Source organism: Zootoca vivipara, chromosome 8 (genome assembly GCF_965207765.1).
Source record: "Zootoca vivipara chromosome 8, rZooViv2.hap1.1, whole genome shotgun sequence".
Taxonomy (NCBI): domain Eukaryota; kingdom Metazoa; phylum Chordata; class Lepidosauria; order Squamata; family Lacertidae; genus Zootoca; species Zootoca vivipara.
The window spans coordinates 21,606,559-21,625,901 of record NC_142591.1 but is presented as its reverse complement, the minus strand read 5'-3'; the positions used below and the strand labels follow the sequence as shown (position 1 = coordinate 21,625,901).

Here is a 19,343-nt window from a genome sequence, read left to right as displayed (position 1 = left end):
AACAGTCATGACTGCCCCAAATGAAACCTCAGAAATCTCTATTCCCCTCGCAGGGCAACAATTCCGAGAGTTCCCTGAGAAGAGGGATTGACTGTTGCAAGTTGCACTCGTTAAAAGATTAATCTTCAAAATGCAGTTCATCCCTTGGGTATTTATGTGCCATGCATTACAGAGTCCCTCTTCAAATACAGGCTTCTCAAGTTTACAGATGAGAACATTGAGTAATACCTTCAGTATAATAGCTCATCCACCTGAAAACCAGCAAGTAAAACGTATGTAACTACTAACAGCTTCAAAAATCAAATCATACAAATATGGTGTTACCCCAACATTCCCATCTTTCTCCTTTTTTCAAAAACAACAACCATAATATTTTCCCATTATCCCCAGTAACCTATTTATCACAGTTAAAACTATAAATATATTGTCTAAACATAGAAACAATCATTATTTGTCTTCTCATACTTAAGTGGGTTATCACCCACAATCCTCATGTTCTTGTCCTATATCCCCTGCTTTGCTATCTCCTCCTTGTCTTATTTTTAGATTATTAGCTCCTTGGGGCAGGGAGATGTGCTTGCTTTATTTTTGTGAAATTTTTGTTTTGTGGGGCTCTCTTTAAACAAGTAACAACAAGCACTACAACAGTGTCATATAGGCAGATAATACTGCTGCTAATGTTTGACATCTGGGATGGGTGCCGTGCTGAGATCTGGAATTGTCTCAATAATCCTTGCTCAACCGCCCTGTAAGTTTAGGCAGTATTACTATCCCCAATAACCCAGACTGGGGAGGATTGCTGACTGAGACAATGGTAACTCCCTTAAGACCACATTCTATGTTTGTGTCTGAACCGAGATTTGGAATCAAGGACTTTCTTGCTCACATTCGAACACCCAACTTAGCCTTTGCAGAGATGCTATCATATAGGGACTGCACTGATGTAAGCAAGCTCTGATGTTTGTGACATTTCAGGGGTGCAACACTGGATCAGTCCACCACCAAAACAAGCTGAAGGTGTTGCGGTTTCGATTTATTTCAGTAGTTTCGGTCATGTTACACTAACATTAATGTCAATACAGATGATTCAAACCTGGGGTGTGTAAACTTCAGTTGAGAATCAGAGGTGAAATACACCTGTGGTTAATACTGTACAATCCTACATGTGTCTACTCAGAAGTTAAGTTCCACAGAGTTTGGCTGTATATGCACCATTCATAGTTGCTGCATTCTTACTCGCATGGTGCTTGTGCCAAACTGGTGCTGTGCTGCTTGACTGATGGGGAATTTTCCTCAGGCAGCAAAATGTCTCAGGCATTTTGATGTGTTTTGTTTTGCTTTTAAGCACCTTATTCTGTATTCACTGAGAAATCTGGCATTGTTCTAGGGTCATTTTAAGCATTCCTCCCCCCCCCAATCTGAAGTAGAGAGCACATATCATCTCAGAACCCGTACCTGGTGCTCATACAACTCACTTCAGTGAGATTCTTGTCTTCCGCCTCTGGGCAGAGTGCAAGAAGTGTTGAGTTCCTCCACATCCCCCACCATCTTCAGAAGATTCATATGGGATAAGTTATTCATTCATTCATTCCCAGTGGGGTGTTTTTTTTCCAGCCCAACGGTCACATTTCCTTGTGGACCACAGGCCATCACCTTTGTACAGTGGAATATATTCCATCAAAACACAACAGCCAGCCGTTTCTACACCAGTGGAAGGAGCAGAGATGGATGCCAGGGAAAAGACAAGCAGGTTGTCATAGGAGAACTCAGCCCCGGTGAAACCAGATAGCCCAAGCTGGACACCACCAGATGGAGAGGCACTTCTGGTGCCTGCCTCTGCTAGCAAGGAGGCCTCCCTCCAAGGGAGGCATCTGGGGGAAAGTCTGGCTTTAAGCCATCTATACCTCCAAGGACGTGGTGACAACCACACCAGCAACAAACAAACTCCTCTACAGAGGAGTAGCTGCTTGTTGGCCCAGTCCAGAGGTTTGGGATGTAAAATCTGTGATTAGTGGTGCCTACCCTTCGCTTCCAAAGGAGAGTGCATGGGGTGTGCCAGCTTCTTCTTTTTTTTTTTTAAATATATTTTTATTAATTTTCCAATTAAAACCAATTATATCACATTCATTATTTCAAATTATACACATATATATATCAATCAAACCGAATGTTATGCCAAATCGTCTAGAGAATTTTTTATTTGGGTTCCCATGCTTCAAGAAATTGGGGATTCCTCGCAACCGTCCACTGCCGTCTTTTTTCTAAAGTTCAAATCGTCCTCCAAGTTCATAATAATCCAGATCTTCCCCTTACAGTCACATAGATGTTTTCCACTTTCAACCGATTGTTTCCCAGCTGCTGAGATAAATATCAAACAAGGTTTCACAAATGTTCTTTCTCCTGTGTGGGTTAATCAGTCCAGCCTCCCCATAAATCTTCTTAGTCTGGAGCTCCCTGTTGCGTCGAAGCAGCGCCATCTTAAAAAGCTCAAATCACTTTCGTTTTCTCTCATAGCCATGAAGATTAACGATCTTTATAAAATTTACAGCTTTTCCAGGCAGAAGACCCAAACATCAAACCATAAACTCTTGGTAAATTAATGGATCTCCTTGAACTATAGCTGAACTTAGCTTCAGGTCGCTGCTCCAATTCAAAGTGCGTCACAGCTCATAAATCCTCCGAACGCGTCCAGGACTCCTTCCGTCCGACTAGGGGGGGGGGCTTTTCTCATCGGCAACTCCACATCTTTAAAAAATATGCTCAGTAACAACAGTTTATAAAGTTCAACTCACACAGTCTTTTGCTTCTCTTTCACTCCAAACAAGCCAGGACATCGCGTCTGGGAAGGTACGAAGTAACTCATATGAAGAAAAATAAAAAAAAACTCAATTCCCTTATCGCTCCGTCCCCATCAATCCTTCTTCCAGATGATATACAGCCTTTGACTCCTCTCCCTCAGCAGCATAAATTTCTCAGCAGTAAACAGCGCTTCTTCCCCTCCTTCTGAAGTATGTCCATAGTTTTAAGCCTAATTATCTTCTTTAACCATGGAAATCCCCGCCATGCAGATTAGCGTCCGGGAGTCCTGGCCCTCGTAAGTGCTTTTCAGCCCAAGCTCCCCCCACTCCATAAACAGTCGGAGTGGGTCTGGGGGCATCGCGGGCCAGCGGCCCCTCTCCGTAACCCCCGGAGAGGGTAGGGGGTTTGGGGTGTGCCACCTTCTTAGCTATACCAAGTACAGTGGTGCCTCACTAGACGAATGCCCTGTAAGATGAATTTTTCACTTAACGAAGAGATTTTTCGAGCAGAGGTTGCCTCGCTAGACGAATTCGTTTTGTGAGAAATTCGTCTAGCGAATCGCGGTTTCCCATAGGAATGCATTGAAATTCAATTAATGCGTTCCTATGGGCAATAAATAAATAAATAAATAAACATTCAACGCATTCCTATGGGATTCGCTAGACGAATTATTCGCAAAACGAATTGACTCACAGAACGAATTAAATTCGTCTTGCGAGGCACCACTGTATTGCTATTCCCCTGGCTTGCTTCACCGACTTGTAACCTGCGGCCCCGCGCTGGGATGCTGTAGTGATTTGCTCAATAAAGCTGCTAGACGTGGTAACAAGTCCAGTTTCAAGCTGGGTGAGGAGTGCCAGGACCCTCTGCCAGAACTGGTCCATGGCACCTTCCTGTCTAAGATCAAACGGTGCCACCTCTCAGTCACAGCCCAACCCACGCTGCCCACACAATCCTGCCTTCATCTATTCCCCTCTCCTCCTCCTCCCACCTCACCTAGATGCCTTCCTGTATGGCATGTGCAGTTCTGCAGGGGTCATTTGACCTACGCAGGACTTGACTGGTGGGAGGTAGGATGAAGGCATCACCTGTACCAGGATTCTATCCCTCCTTGGATTTTCACACACATCCTCTCAGAGCTTTGCCACCGGTCCCTCTCTGCCCCAGAGGCAGGGGAGACCAGCAACAGATCTGGGCAGCAGAAAAGCCTTGCTGCTTCTTGCAGGGTGCTGCCCGAGGCAACAGCCACATCGCACTAAATGGGCAGGCTAGCTTGGGCCTGGGGCTGATGGGAGTTGGCATCTAATGACACGTAGAAGTCCACAGGTTCCCTATCTCTGGGGTGACCCAATTTGATGGGCTTTTCCCTTGACCAAGATACCCCTGGTTCATTAGCCCAAACTGCCTCTTGAAATACTGGAGGGCATCACAGAGCCTTTTCAGACCTTCCTCCAGAGGAAGCCGGAGGGTTTCACTGTTCACGGATTGATTAATAACTGCAGCTTCTGCTTGTAGCTGCGTGCGTCTCCTCCTGCCGACTATCATTGTGTAAGGCTGCAGCAAAACATTCTGCCAAATGTTTGTTCGGAAATGCTACGTTCTGTCCTAAAGTGAGAGATATTGGCAACAGGCGAGAGACATCATCATTACAGGAGACAGAAAAGGAACCTTTTTCTCCAACAAGCCTTCTGAATGCGTTTTCAGCCAGCAAAGCAAAGCTGACTGTTATAACAGTTAATGCAAAGGCTGGCTGCAAGGCTGAAGTCACTTACTTGCAGGAGTGGTAGTGACATTGGAATTGTAGGAACCTCAAAGTTTGCTGCCAGGAAGAAGAAAAATACATCACCACCTCTCTAGTTTCACACTTGAGTTATTTATCCATCAGTTGGCCGGAGCATGGTGCTGATAGCACCAAGGTTGCAGGTTCAATCCCCCGTAAAGGATAGTGTAGCTGCATATTCTTGCATTGCAGGGGTTGGGCTAGATCAGGGGTCAGCAGACTTTTTCAGCAGGGGGCCGGTCTACTGTCCCATAGACCTTGTGGGGGGCCAGACTATATTTTTTGGGGGGAATGAACGAATTCCTATGCCCCACAAATAACCCAGAGATGCATTTTAAATAAAAGGACACATTCTACTCATGTAAAAACATGCTGATTCCCGGACCATCCACGGGCCAGATTGAGAAGGCGATTGGGCCGCATCTGGCCCCTGGGCCTTAGTTCGGGGACCCTAGGCTAGATGCTCCTCAACTCTATGATTCTATGGCTCTATCTAAAGCTTTAGTTGATTAATTACTTTTGTCAGTGGGACTGAAAGTTCCAAGCACACTTGTTTATATTTTGATTTGAGTGCGCTAACCTCACGAGTGATTCAGAATAGTGTGTTAAAACCACCTAGTAATCAAAAGTTGTTCCAAAAAGGCACCTGAAACAGTTTTTATAATGGCACATTTAAGGATTAACTGACGAAAAGGCAATTGACTGGTGTATGGGGGGAAATTAATCACAGATGACCCTAGTAATTATCCTTATGTGTCCTAAACATCAAAGAGTCTTATGGCACCTTAAAGACTAACAACTTTTTTTAAAAAAATGACATATACTTTTTCTTCAGGTCCATGAAGCATCCTACTTAGTTGCGGGTACAGAGGACGGGGTGGAACTGTAAGCAGTGAGGTCAGAGGGAAATTAAATGCAAAAAGTATAGACAGTGACAATTCAATTAGAGCTTGAAGGGTGAGGAGCACAGTGAAAGTTAAGAACAGAATGAATGTTAAGTTGATTGTGCAACCACATCTATCCACTGCTCTAGCAAAGGGTAAGTGAGCCTACTTTGCATAAATGCTAGCTCTAATTTAATTGCCGCTTTCTGTATTTTTTGCATTTCATTTCCCTCTGACCTTACTGCTTATGATCCGCCTTCCAGATATATATACCTGGGACTTAAGATAATTTTTATACATGGAGGCAAATTTAGAAATAATTCCTCAAATTTAAATAGAAATGGATCTTTAAGTTGGACTTAGACCAGGAAGGCTTTCAAACAGAAGATACCTTCAAACAAATGAATGGCATCTAAAATTAGGACGCTTGGCAACCCATGAATGTTTTGTGCACCTGTTGTGGGTTCTGGACCCCCAAAGCATATGACACAATAAATCTGCTAGTCTTTAAGGTGTCAGTTCTGCTATAACAGACTCAAAGGCACCTACACCATAACAATTGCCTATCCCCCATAATAATTAAATTGGAAGTGCTGATATTTAACTGGGTTTTGTGTTGATTTGTGTCCCGCCTAAGTACTATGACACCTACTGCTAATAGCTTGACTTTTTGGCCTCACTTTGTAAAATTAGTTTATTCTCTCAGGGTAGATCTATCTACCTACCGGTACCAACCCATTTTGATTATCACTTCCTATTTCTGATAGGAAATACACCCCAGGTAGTGTGGTTGCTGACCTTGAGCCAGACATCTTGGAGAGTGAAGTCAAATGGGCCTTAGAAAGCACTGCTAATAACAAGGCCAGTGGAAGTGATGATATTCCAGCTGAACTGTTTAAAATTTTAAAAGATGATGCTGTTAAGGTGCTACACCCAATATGCCAGCAAGTTTGGAAAACTCAGCAATGGCCAGAGGATTGGAGAAGATCAGTCTACATCCCAATTCCAAAGAAGGGCAGTGCCAAAGAATGCTGCAACTACCGCACAATTGCGCTCATTTCACACGCTAGCAAGGTTATGCTTAAAATTATACAAGGCAGGCTTAGGCAGTATGTGGACCGAGAACTCCCAGAAGTACAAGCTGGATTTCGAAAGGGCAGAGGAACCAGAGACCAAATAGCAAACATGCGCTGGATTATGGAGAAAGCTAGAGAGTTCCAGAAAAACGTCTACTTCTGCTTCATTGACTATGCAAAAGCCTTTGACTGTGTCGACCACAGCAAACTATGGCAAGTTCTTAAAGAAATGGGAGTGCCTGATCACCTCATCTGTCTCCTGAGAAATCTCTTTGTGGGACAAGAAGCTACAGTTAGAACTGGATATGGAACAACTGATTGGTTCAAAATTGGGAAAGGAGTACGACAAGGTTGTATATTGTCTCCCTGCTTATTTAACTTATATGCAGAATTCATCATGCGAAAGGCTGGACTAGATGAATCCCAAGACGGAATTAAGATTGCCGGAAGAAATATCAACAACCTCAGATATGCAGATGACACAACCTTGATGGCAGAAAGCGAGGAGGAATTAAAGAACCTTTTAATGAGGGTGAAAGAGGAGAGCGCAAAATATGGTCTGAAGCTCAACATCAAAAAAACCAAGATCATGGCCACTGCACCCATCACCTCCTGGCAAATAGAAGGGGAAGAAATGGAGGCAGTGAGAGATTTTACTTTCTTGGGCTCCTTGATCACTGCAGATGGTGACAGCAGTCACGAAATTAAAAGACGCCTGCTTCTTGGGAGAAAAGCAATGACAAACCTAGACAGCATCTTAAAAAGCAGAGACATCACCTTGCCGACAAAGGTCCGTATAGTTAAAGCTATGGTTTTCCCAGTAGTGATGTATGGAAGTGAGAGCTGGACAATAAAGAAGGCTGATCGCCGAAGAATTGATGCTTTTGAATTATGGTGCTGGAGGAGACTCTTGAGAGTCCCATGGACTGCAAGAAGATCAAACCTATCCATTCTTAAGGAAATCAGCCCTGAGTGCTCACTGGAAGGACAGATCGTGAAGCTGAGGCTCCAATACTTTGGCCACCTCATGAGAAGAGAAGAATCCTTGGAAAAGACCCTGATGTTGGGAAAGACTGAGGGCACTAGGAGAAGGGGACGACAGAGGACAAGATGGTTGGACAGTGTTCTCGAAGCTACGAACATGAGTTTGACCAAACTGCGGGAGGCAGTGCAAGACAGGAGTGCCTGGCGTGCTATGGTCCATGGGGTCACGAAGAGTCGGACACGACTAAACGACTAAACAACAACAACAATTTCTGATGAAGTGAGCTCTGGGCCCAGGAAACCTGAAGCGCCAATAAATCTGTTAGTCTTAAAGGCGCCATGAAACTATTTTTATTCATGCAGGCAATTGGTCAGCAATTTCCCGAATGGAAAACACACAAGCGTCAGCAAATGTTAAGCAGAGTAAAATAAAGATTGCAAGTGTTTGTGAAAGACTCACAAAACAATACAGGGATGTAGGGATGTAAACCCATCCAAAGATACCAATGGCCAATGCTAACATTAGAGTCCACAGAAGGAATACTTTGCTGCCTCCATTGCATCATTACTGTGGTACCCAGCAGAATTTCCCCAGGTAATATGGGACCTTTTGCAGTCTATTCCAGAGAAGGAGGTAGAGGCAACAGTTGGCTCACTGTGACTTGTTGGCAAAGCAACCTGAAGATACAATTGCCTGCCTCCACCAGGACCTTGACTCCCGTTGAATCAGTTGCATCTCAAGTGTCTAGTTCTGTTGTGTTGGATGCATTTCTGTTAGTAAGGCTCAAGGAAGTGGACAAGCTGCTTGATTCAGTCCAGGTGATATCCTGTGTTCTTGCCACTTGCCCCTCAATGCTGATAAAGACTCAGTTACAATGCTTGTTAGATTATCCGATTATGAGTTCTCATCAATTGATGCTCCTCATTCTTCCCCACCCCTCACACACACACACACACAGAGAGAGAGAGAGAGAGAGAGAGAGAGAGAGAGAGAGAGAGAGAGAGAGAGAGAGAGAGCTACCGGTAGTATTCTCATTCCTTAGCACAGCTGAGCTCGACAACTATCCTATGTAAGCAATTTTTGTAACCCTGGATTCCGTCCCACGGAGTAATTTTGCAAATGCATTCTAGATGCAACTAAATATAAAACATTGCCTAGGTGCGCCATTGCCTATATGATCAGGATGCAGCTAAATATAAAGCAGCCTTTGGCTGTGTGATCATTGGCACAAATCCTCAGGCCCACAGCTCACTGGCTTCACAACAGAACACATTAACTTGCCTCAGCAGCACTCTGCTCCAGCAGGCCACTTCACACTCTGAGATGCAAAGAACTCTGCTGGAGTTGACCTACAGGGATTTCACTACAAGTAGGGAGATTATCACTGGTGTAATTATTGTATCTGCACTGTGATAGAAGTGGTGTCAGGACAGCATTGTATGTCTTTCGGTCAAAGGATTGTTCATCATGCAGTACAACTGATATAGCCCAGGGAGAGTTCTGAGGGTCAGGCTGAGAGGCCACATTCAACCACAAGGAACACCACCTGTGGTATTTGTTATGAGGCACTCAGTTTCTGATCCTTGTGGTTATAGGGCTAACCTGAAAAGCGTATTTGTTCCTCAAGCCAGAGGGAGAAGTCTGAGAGACAGAAAAGAAAAAGGAAAGGAAATAGCAGAGATTAGTAAGTTTCATGTCTCAATTAGCAATTATCTACATCTAGGTCCGTAGGCCTCTAGTCAGAACATACATTGGGCGGAGAAAGCAAATTTGTGAAATCAGAATGATATATACTAAGGAGGTTTATGCAGATTTGCACAAACATTCAAACAGAAATCATGTATTTACTTTTATTTTATAGTCGCAAAGTATTTCTTTCTTCAAAGCACAAGATTCTAGCCCTCCTGTACGGGGCAAACAGAGGCCTGCCACCTTCTTCTAGACATACAATCTTCAACATTACCTGCCAATGCCCCCACTACACAAAGGCATAGTAAAGATTGCTATCTGTGAGGAGAGTAGTGTTGAATTATTAGGTTATTTAATCAAAAGGAGAAGCCTTCCCTGGAGATCACTTTGCTTGCTTCGTTTCCATTTGTAATCTAATGAGAGTTGGAACTGCATTGCACTCGCCCACAGCTCTCAGCTCTGCAAATAAATGAGTTGGACAAGAAGACTCCAGCTTTTTACAAAACATTTCAAAATCCTCCTCCTCCTTCTCTCTCTCTCTCTCTCTCTCTCTCTCTCTCTCTCTCTCTCTCTCTCTCTCTCTCTCTCTCTCTCTCACACACACACACACACACACACAGAGGTTGTGCACTCTCAAAACGGGGGTCTGAATCCAAGCACACAGAAGCCACAATCCATCAGTTTCTTGTAATTTCTTGAGAAATACTGCAGATTCGTGTGTTTCCTTGAAACTAGCTTCCATCCAATTTGAAAAGGTAAGGCATGGATAAGCTGAGGTGTATACATTTCAGGCATCCATTGTAAATCCACAGATGAAAGCTTCATCAAATAGGAATTTGTTGGGGGGGGGATACAGGTGCAGAAAACAAATCAGGTAGTGATGTGTACAGCAACGTAAGATGCCACTTGAAACACAGTCGGGAGTGTTAGGAGGAGAGTAGTAAAGGTAAAAAAGGTAAAGGTAAAGGACCCCTGGACAATTAAGTTCAGTCAAAGGCGACTATGGGGTTGCGGCGCTCATCTCCCTTCAGGCTGAGTGAGCCAGCATTTGTCCACAGACAGCTTTCTGGGTCATGTGGCCAGCAGGACTAAACCGTTTCTGGCACAACGGAACACCGTGAAGGAAACCAGAGCGCACGGAAACGCCGTTTACTTTCCTGCTGCAGCAGTACCTATTAATCTACTTGCACTGGTGTGCTTTCGAACTGCCAGGTTGACAGAAGCTGGGACAGAGCAACGGGAGCTCACCCCATCGAGCGGATCCAAACCGCTGACATTCCGATCAGCAAGCCCAAGAGGCTCAGTGGTGTAGACCACAGCGCCACCTGCCTAGCACCCACCGAGCACAGCCTTAAGCACTGCCATAGCAGTCAGAGGCGACTGAAAATTGCTTGCAGCTGAGTCCATGGAATTCCATGCAGGCAGGTGTGGACTTTGGTCATCTTTTGAAAGATTTGTGCCCTGTGCGAGGCCAAAGTTTGCACGCCCAAATGGATCTTCTCTATTTTGCGCCCCTGGGCTTGGTTCCCTGTGCGGGGAACAGCCTGCATCACCCTAAATCCGGCGTCGATGCACTCTAGCAGAGGGGAGATGAGGTACTCTGCCTGTCATCATCACCAAGTAAAACAACAACTACTACAATAGCAGCAGCAACAAGAACCACCACCACCACCAAAAAGGCTGCTGCAGCTGAGACAGAATTCTCCCCTCTTCTTCCACCAGCTCAGCAGGCTGGTAACTTTTGTAGGTTTATTTACTAGGCTGATCTAACAACGGGTTTTGTAATTACAAAGTGCATGAGTTGAGGCTTTGCATAGGAAATCCAAAGAGAGATTCTGAAAGGGACATAGAGGACACTTCAACCACCACCCCATTTTTGTATGAGTAAAATCTTCACCTTGGTTAAAATTAGGTGGAACAAGCCAAATGAAATTCCTTTGGGGTTGCGGATTTGATCCACAGACTACTGGATGACCATTCTCCTGAAAACAGAGTGAATGGATGTGGAGGCAATGAAGGAAAATAGTTCACTCTCCACCAGGCTGAAACCCAATTTGAATATGGTTAATACTGTTTGCATCGGAAGCAATGCAAATGCCTTTTAAATAACGGGTAGCTACAAATAACCCATTTTTGTTACATAATCAAGTGCCAAGACTGCCAAGCTTTCATTGTGTACTCAGAGCTGAATATATTTACTTGGAGGAAAACCAGATTGATTTCATTTTCCGGCATATTTATTAATGCCTGAGCAAATGAATCTAGGGCACACCAAGTCAAGATCAATATTTATGCAGCCTACTTTAGGGAAAGAGAGATGCTTCCAAACAGCAGGGGGGTCTTAGCATTTTGATTATTACTTTCCTGATCCCCCCCTCTTTCTTGGATTTGGTTTCATGTGCACCATTTAAACTACTTAGGTACTCACTGTAAGCTAAAGAGAGCATCTTCTGCTGACAAAGAGAAAATAGATGGGCGCTTGAACCACCAACTACTAAACCACTACTTCTTATTCTATCCATTTAAGGTCAGTCGTTTCCTCTGCCGTGGACTCCAGAAAAAAAACTTTGCAACAGGCTTATAATACTTGGTGGCTATTTCTAAAATAGTAATATAAGCCATGGTCCTCCTGAAACCACTCCAAGCTGTAGTTCCGTTGCGCCAGAAGCGGTTTAGTCCTGCTGGCCACATGAGCAGGAAAGCTGTCTGTGGACAAATGCCGGCTCCCGTGGCCTGAAAGCGAGATGAGCGCTGCAACCCCATAGTTGCCTTTGACTGGACTTAACCATGCAGGGGTCCTTTGCAGATCCTAACATGCCCATTTCAATGAATTTCCTGTGCATTTGCCAATATAGACTAGTTCCATTGCTTGCTTATTCCTTCCCCACCCTGTCAAGAGTAGGACCTCTGCTTTAAAAGGTAAGTAAAAAGTAAGACTTGGCCTCTGCTTTAAAAGGTAAAGGACCCCTGGCAGTTAAGTCCAGTCGTGAATGTCTCTGGGGTTGCGCCACTCATCTCGTTTTACTGGCCGAGGGAGCCGACGTTTGTCCTCAGACAGTTTTTCCGGGTCATGTGGCCAGTATGACTAAGCTGCTTTTGGTGAAACCAGAGCAGCGCACGGAAACGTCGTTTACCTTCCCACCGGAGCGGTACCTATTTATCTACTTGCACATTGTCATGCTTTCGAACTGCTAGGTTGGCAGGAGCTGGGACCGAGCAATGAGAGCTCACATTGTCGCGGGGATTCGAACTGCCAACCTTCCGATCGGCAAGCCCTAGACTCAATGGTTTAAACCACAGTGCCACCCGTGTCCCTTGACCTCTGCTTTAGCTTCACCCTAAAATCCCAGTACAGTGGTGCATCGCTTAACGAATGCCCTGCTTAACGAAATTGCCGCTTAACGAAAGGTTTTTTCTAGCGGAGGTTGCCTCGCTAGACAAATTCGTTTTACGAAAAATTCGTCTAGTGAATCGCGGTTTCCCATAGGAATGCATTGAAATTCAATTAATGCGTTCCTATGGGCAAAAAAAATTCAAAAAAAATTCAATGCATTCCTATGGGATTCGCTAGATGAATTTTTCGTTATAAGAAAAGACCCGTGGAACGAATTATATTCGTCTAGCGAGGCACCACTGTACTGTAGTAGCTTTGTGAATGCAGATCAGACAGAGTTTGCAAAGGAGGCCAGACTACAAGTTAGGTTAGTCATGTGTTTTGCTCTTAAGTGTAAGATTTTTATCTCACAGATAAGGGGCACAATGAAGATCAGGATACTGGTGTAAGTGGGGAGAATTTTAAGCCTCTCCCTACCCCCATCCCAAGACAAATCAAGCCCCCACATGCCTGCTATTTGCATAGAGGGAGGGAAGCTCCCATTGGATAAAATATGTGTTTTTCCCATGCTATTTTTTATCCAGCTATTATGCATTTGGCTACTAGAGGAGGGGTCTCAGGGAGGCCCTTTCCAATTCTGTTTCATAATTCTTGTGCTAACCTATTTATTTACTTGAGAAACAAATGGAGAATATGAATATGAAATAAATGAAGAAATATATATGCTCCCCTTTCAGCAGTGGTCTCTCACTAGACATTTCATTTTCCAGGGGCAGAAAATCCCAAATATTCACAAGGCTGCTGAAAAAGTAATGTGCATAGCCATTTTGAGTAAAATCAGTTCCAGAAAACTGTGATATCTTCAGATAAATTCCACCCGGGGTGCCTACTGTGGTGGTATACCTGTATCTGGATCATGCCACTTCAGGCTGATTGAATGCCCATCTTACAAAACAAAGAAACAAATCACAGCAGATAGAAAACTATATGTTAAGAGAGAAGGCTAGGTTAGAATTCTCTCCCCTGATGCCTGGCATTCTATGAGAATGGACTCCAACTCTGAGTAGCCTCTGCCAACATAGTAAGTGTTCAGGGAGGGTGTGAGTTGATGTCTGACAACATCGGGCTGGGCTGGGGGCTACAGTTTCCTCATTACTTTTTTATATATAGACATTTCAAATACTTTTCATTACCTAAGTTGCCCAACAAACATAACCCATCAAAAATTGAACAGAAGAGGGAAAAGGACATTACAAAATCTGGAGCGTGAGCCACTGGGCAAAATCAGAAACAAAAATACCAAGAGGCTTCTATATGCAGACCCTGCAGAAAATTTTCTAATACATGCAGTATTTGAATTAATACAAAAAGAGAAAAGAAACATTTAACAAATCCATACATTGGAGCACACCCTAAGGACTTGCCTTCCGTTATCTGAAATACTTGCATAAGCAATAAAGCTCCACCAATCTCTTGCAAATGTGCCTCTGCTTATTTCCACTAGCTATTCTTTGTTTACATTTAACTTTCCCTGTTAGGGCTATCTGCCAAAACCTTCTACAGCGTGCTGTTAAATTAGCTCCTCTAAGAACCTTCCAAAAAGGGGCAACAGTTATACACACAGCTACCAATGAGCATCACGTCAGGGGGTTCATGTATCAAGCCCATAAAAAGGTAAAGGTAAAGTGTGGGATGTGAAACACAAGAGCAGTCAAGTACAACATCCCTAGAGTGGACATAAAAGGGGGTGTCTGGACCAGCCAGTCGGAACTTCCTGTTTCTCCTAAGCTGGGGCAGACTTCCTCTTCATGTGACTAGAGGTGGGCATGACCTTACCTGCCCAGGTAACAAAAGAGCAGGACTGGTCAGCCATCTCTCTCTCTCTGACCAGAAGCAACACCTGCTTAGCTAAGAGAGGACAAAGGGGCTGCCTCCTTATGGGATAGCTTCCAGGTGTATATTACTTTTGTAACTTAAAGTCTGCCTTCTGGGATCCATTTGTGAACAGAATACGAGTGAGTAAACTCTTTTTATACTTTTAAAGAAGACTGTGTCATGTCTATCTTTTTATGAGGGACTAAATGGGGAATTACTGTACCAAAGAAACTTATTATAGAGGCTTTCGCAAGCCTGAGCAAACGCATCCGCTGTGCAAATTTATAAAGCGGAATGTTACTCTGCTAAATTGTAGAACTTGTTAACACAATTTGGAAAGGATATAATCAAACAATGTATCCTCTCCTGCATCCCTGAACATTCCCACATTAAGGACCCCTGACAGTTAAGTCCAGTCGTGAATGACTCTGGGGTTGTGGCGCTCATCTTGCTTTACTGGCCGAGGGAGCCGGTGTTTGTCCGCAGACAGTTTTTCCGGGTCATGTGGCCAGCATGACTAAGCCACTTCTGGCGAAACCAGAGCAGTGCACAGAAATGCCGTTTACCTTCCCGTTAGAGCTGTACCTATTTATCTACTTGCACTTTGACGTGCTTTCGAACTGCTAGGTTGGCAGGAGCTGGCACCGAGCAACGTGAGTTCACCCCCGTCGTGGGGATTCGAACTGCCGACTTTCCGATCGGCAAGCCCAAGGCTCAGTGGTTTACATCATAGCGCCACCTGCGTCAAGCCCATACAGATGACAAATCTGTAAACAGTTTCCCCATTCCACTGGTACACCAGTGACAGTGGGGTGTGTGTGTATATATATGTTTGTGATGGCAGTGGTATCCTATTGGAGCTGCAACCATTGCTCACCAGGACAGGGTGGGTGGGACTAGGCAGCAGTGAGGTCAGGGATGCTCCAGGTTGATGATGGCCTCAAAGCTGTGTGCACACCTGTGGTACAGCAAAGGCAAAAGCCCCCCTGAGTTTGCTGCTGCCTCACCTCTTCCCAGCAAATAGCAGCACCATTCCCACTGGGAGGGTGACTCTATTGTTCCAACCCGCTCACAGACCCTCCAAGTGTCCCTATTTTCCAGGGACAGCTCCGGATTTACAGAAACTGTCCCAGTTTCTGATTTGATCCTGGAATGTCCTCTTTTCCTTAGGGCATCCCTATTTTCATCGGAGAAATGTTGGAGGCTATGGAGTTATGTGACCTCCTGAAGCAAAGAGATAAATACCGTAACTATACAACCTTTAGAGGACACCTGAAGGCTACCATTGTATAGGGAGGTTTTCTAAATTTTTAATGTTTTGCTATGTTTTCATATATGATGGAAACTGCCCAGAGTGTCTGGGGCAACCCAGTCAGAGGGGTGGGGTATAAATAATAATAATTTTATTATTGGGAATGGAACATCCCTATTTTCATTGGAGAAATGTTGGAGGGTATGCACTGCAAAGAGGAGGCACACCTTTCTGGGTTATGAATTCAGTGCCTCATGTTGTTTTCCTAAATTCATGTGAGGGCAGTTTAATGCAACAACAGGAACAGGTAGGATCAACGAGACTGTAAGGCCTGCAGAATATTTCAACACTTTGCCAACACTGTCAAAAGAGCTTCAAGCAACCACGGGACCCCTTATCTAACAAAGCTGAGAAGAGGGTGAAGACTTCCCAAGGGGAAGCCGGGAGGGGAAGCTGAATGGAGCTGAATGAATTATTGTTCTTAGGTGACTCAATGGCAGTTTCACCAGAGGCTTAATTTCTCCCAGATATTAGCAATCTGGAGTTAAACCGATCTGAGTAATAACAAAAGAATTTGGTTCAGATCCAAATGCCTTTCCCCTCTGAGTCGCTCAAGTTTCCTTTAATATTAATTCCATAACTGCGGGAAGGGAAATGGTTGGAATTCAATATGGTCCCCTTGTTTGTTGACAACTGACTCTCCTGCACAGAGGTGGCTGGCAACCTCAGAAAATAGTGAACAGGCTTGAACCATAAGTCTCCTCCCTTCTCCCCCAGCAGTGTCAGCACAGCAGCAAACTTATGAAGAGCCTGCGAAGATCTCAGAGCAGCAAAACTAGTGGACTCTCTAGGATATTCCAGCTGTTTCTCGATCCTTTGCTGCAACAATTAACACCTTTTCCTAAGAGAGTGTGCGACTTCCAGAAGGAAGAGTGATAATCCCACCTTGTTTTTCCTCCTCGCAGAACTTCCTGCAGCTGTTCTTTGCTCTTGCAGATTGTACCCATTATATTTTGTTGAATGCTGTATGTTATGATTGGTGGGTTTCTTCAAGTAGTGGTATTATTTGTAGAATCATAGAGTTGTAAGGGACCCCCAAGGGTCATCTCTCTAGGCCAACCCCCTGCAATGCAGGAATCTTAGCTAAAGCGTCCGTGACAGATGGCCGTGTTAATAGTTGTGAAACGATTTGTTAGACCCCGCCCCCTAGTTCCAGTGACATTGTTCTCTTTGGTGTCCCTGCCAAAGAGCTCTCACCTGTAGCTCCTAGAAGCTGTCCGCATGGAACAGCAACCGCACCCAGGAAATGGCTAACTAAACCATGTGAGGGTAGCCGATAGGTCTCAAACGCTCCGTGAGTTTGGGACTTTGTCTACATGCGAAGACAGAACCCAGCGGACTGAGCAGACAAGACCAACAGTGGGTCCGATTATCAAGAAGGCTATTTCTGCACATACTGTGTAGAGGGAAGTATGGGACAGATGGGACTCATCAAACTGGGAAGTTAGCTTATCTAGGATAAGGGAAACTCTGATCCTCATCTTCCGCTGCCTTGCGGGATATCTTTGGGGGAAGAAAAGGCTAAGAAGTAAACCCTATACATATCTGGTGTGGAATCCCTAAGAAGGTTGGATGGCGCCTTGTATGCCTCCTTCGGGCATCTCCTGCAGCAAAGCTGGTACCAAATGTACTGCTCTCATGAGCGTAGCCAAGGGGGGCAGGGGGGCAGCTGTCCCTCCTCCTAGATCAAGTACAATACTGTAGAAATACTTAACTGACCAATCACACCTGTGTTTTGTTAGCCTCAAAATGGAAAATGAGCAAGTTCCCAACTAAAGAAGAATGGCAACTTAAGTTGACCGAATATGCACAACTCGCAGACTCAACATATAGAACAAGAGAACAAGAAGAACAAGAATCAGAGAAGATTGGAAAACGTTTATTGAATATATGGGAAACAAGTGTCGTTCAGCCCGTTAAATAAACGGGCACTAGAACATATGTGAGCGCTGCGCAGAGCACCGGATCGAGGAGCCGGTCTGCACTCAGCGCCCAGCATCGCCGCACGGAGCATCGCCTCCTCAATCCAGCATGGCGTTGCTGGGCGCTGATTCTGCAGACTAGCTCCTCGATCTGGTGCTCCCGGGACCTCTCCTTCCTGTCGGTGGCAGGGGGACAGGAATGAAGGAGGAGAAAGCAGCCCTTTCTCCTCCTTCCTTCCTCTCCCCCAGTCGCCGACAGGAAGGAGACACGCCGGGGTTTGGAGAAGCGCTTGCGCAGCGCTTCTCCGAATCCGGGACATGTCCTTGCTGGACGCACACAGGCGCGCTCTCTCCACCCCCACCCACCCCCGCCGCCAACACTCAGTCCGGCCGGGAGCGGCGGTTGGCGGCCGCAGGGAAACGGTAGGTGGGGGGGTGGGGAGAGCATGCGTGTGTGTGTGCGTCCAGTCTCTGTGTCCAATCCCTGTGTCTGTGGGGCACATGCACAGTAGCGCGGACACAGGGACTGGACACAGAGACACTTGCACTTTATTATATAGGATAACTGTGTACAGCTGAAAATGCTGACAGCATTAAGTTGAATTCAACAGTGTAAACAAGTTTGATGGATGCAATAATGGAATACTAAACGGTATAGTTTTTGTAAGATATGCAGGCAGGGATTTATGATATGCAAAATGAACCATGGAAAGAGAAGAAGGGAAGCGCCATTGATATGTTAAGGATGTAAAATGAGTATTGTTCTGCTTTCTTTGGACCACATCAGCGAGTCTGGGCAGCCCAGGACCTCCATACACTGCAGTCTTAACGCCCCAGGGAGGTAACTTCAGTGCCGCTAATGCAACTGTTTGGCTTCACCCCCCAGAATCACACCCCATTGTCTCTTGAGGCAGACGGATACCAGCAACAATAACAGCAATTCTCATTGGGGGGTCTTCTTTTACATACAAGAATTTGTTAGTAGGAAGGTATTGATTTTAGGATCAAACTCCTAATTACATATGACTCTGAAGCCAATGTGGTACCCTAGAGATGTTTTGGACTCCAACTCCCATCAACCCCAGACAGCATGGTCAATAGGGCAGGGTGATGGGAGTCATAGTCCCGGACACCAGGAGAGCACCGCTTTGACTATACCTGCCATAAACTACTCAGCTCCGCCCACCTTTAAGGCGCAAACAAAAAGGCACAGCACAATTTCAGTTTGATGCAAATGTGCACTCGATAGAGGCCATAGTGCTTGTAGGCGTGAGTCCACAGGGACCGGTGCAAAGGGCTGAGTTATTAATCATTCTTGTGAAAGTGAAATTAAGCACAGTGACTATGTGGCAGAAAATTCGGTGCACAGTTCCTTTTTTTACTTTGCAAATATGTAACTAGGAAATAACAAGCCTGTCACAGTTATGTTGACAAAGAGCTTTCCATTACAGAATAACCCGAGGACTGGCTCATTTCTGTTTGAAATAGATTATATAATGCTTCTCATTAGATACTGAAAATGTTAGGGCTCCGAGTATAATTACAGTACATAGCTCAGGTCAGCAATAGAAGATACGGCATTGTACAACCTATATGCCATGTGAAATACCGGTAGCTATGCAATGTCACACAGAGGTCTTTCATTTACCTGGTGACACTATCGTAGGTGAAAGTCAAAACATGTGTT

General features: G+C 44.9%; 1 long non-coding RNA gene across 1 annotated transcript; it reads right to left on the bottom strand.

Annotated features, from left to right (window-relative positions):
- Window positions 1-2,066: 2,066 nt before the first annotated feature.
- On the bottom strand, window positions 2,067-3,189 carry LOC148684752 (uncharacterized). Its single transcript, XR_015951684.1, has 2 exons — window positions 2,793-3,189; window positions 2,067-2,358 (listed from the first exon to the last, which is right to left on the bottom strand). It is a non-coding gene; the product is annotated as an uncharacterized LOC148684752 (long non-coding RNA).
- Window positions 3,190-19,343: the final 16,154 nt, after the last annotated feature.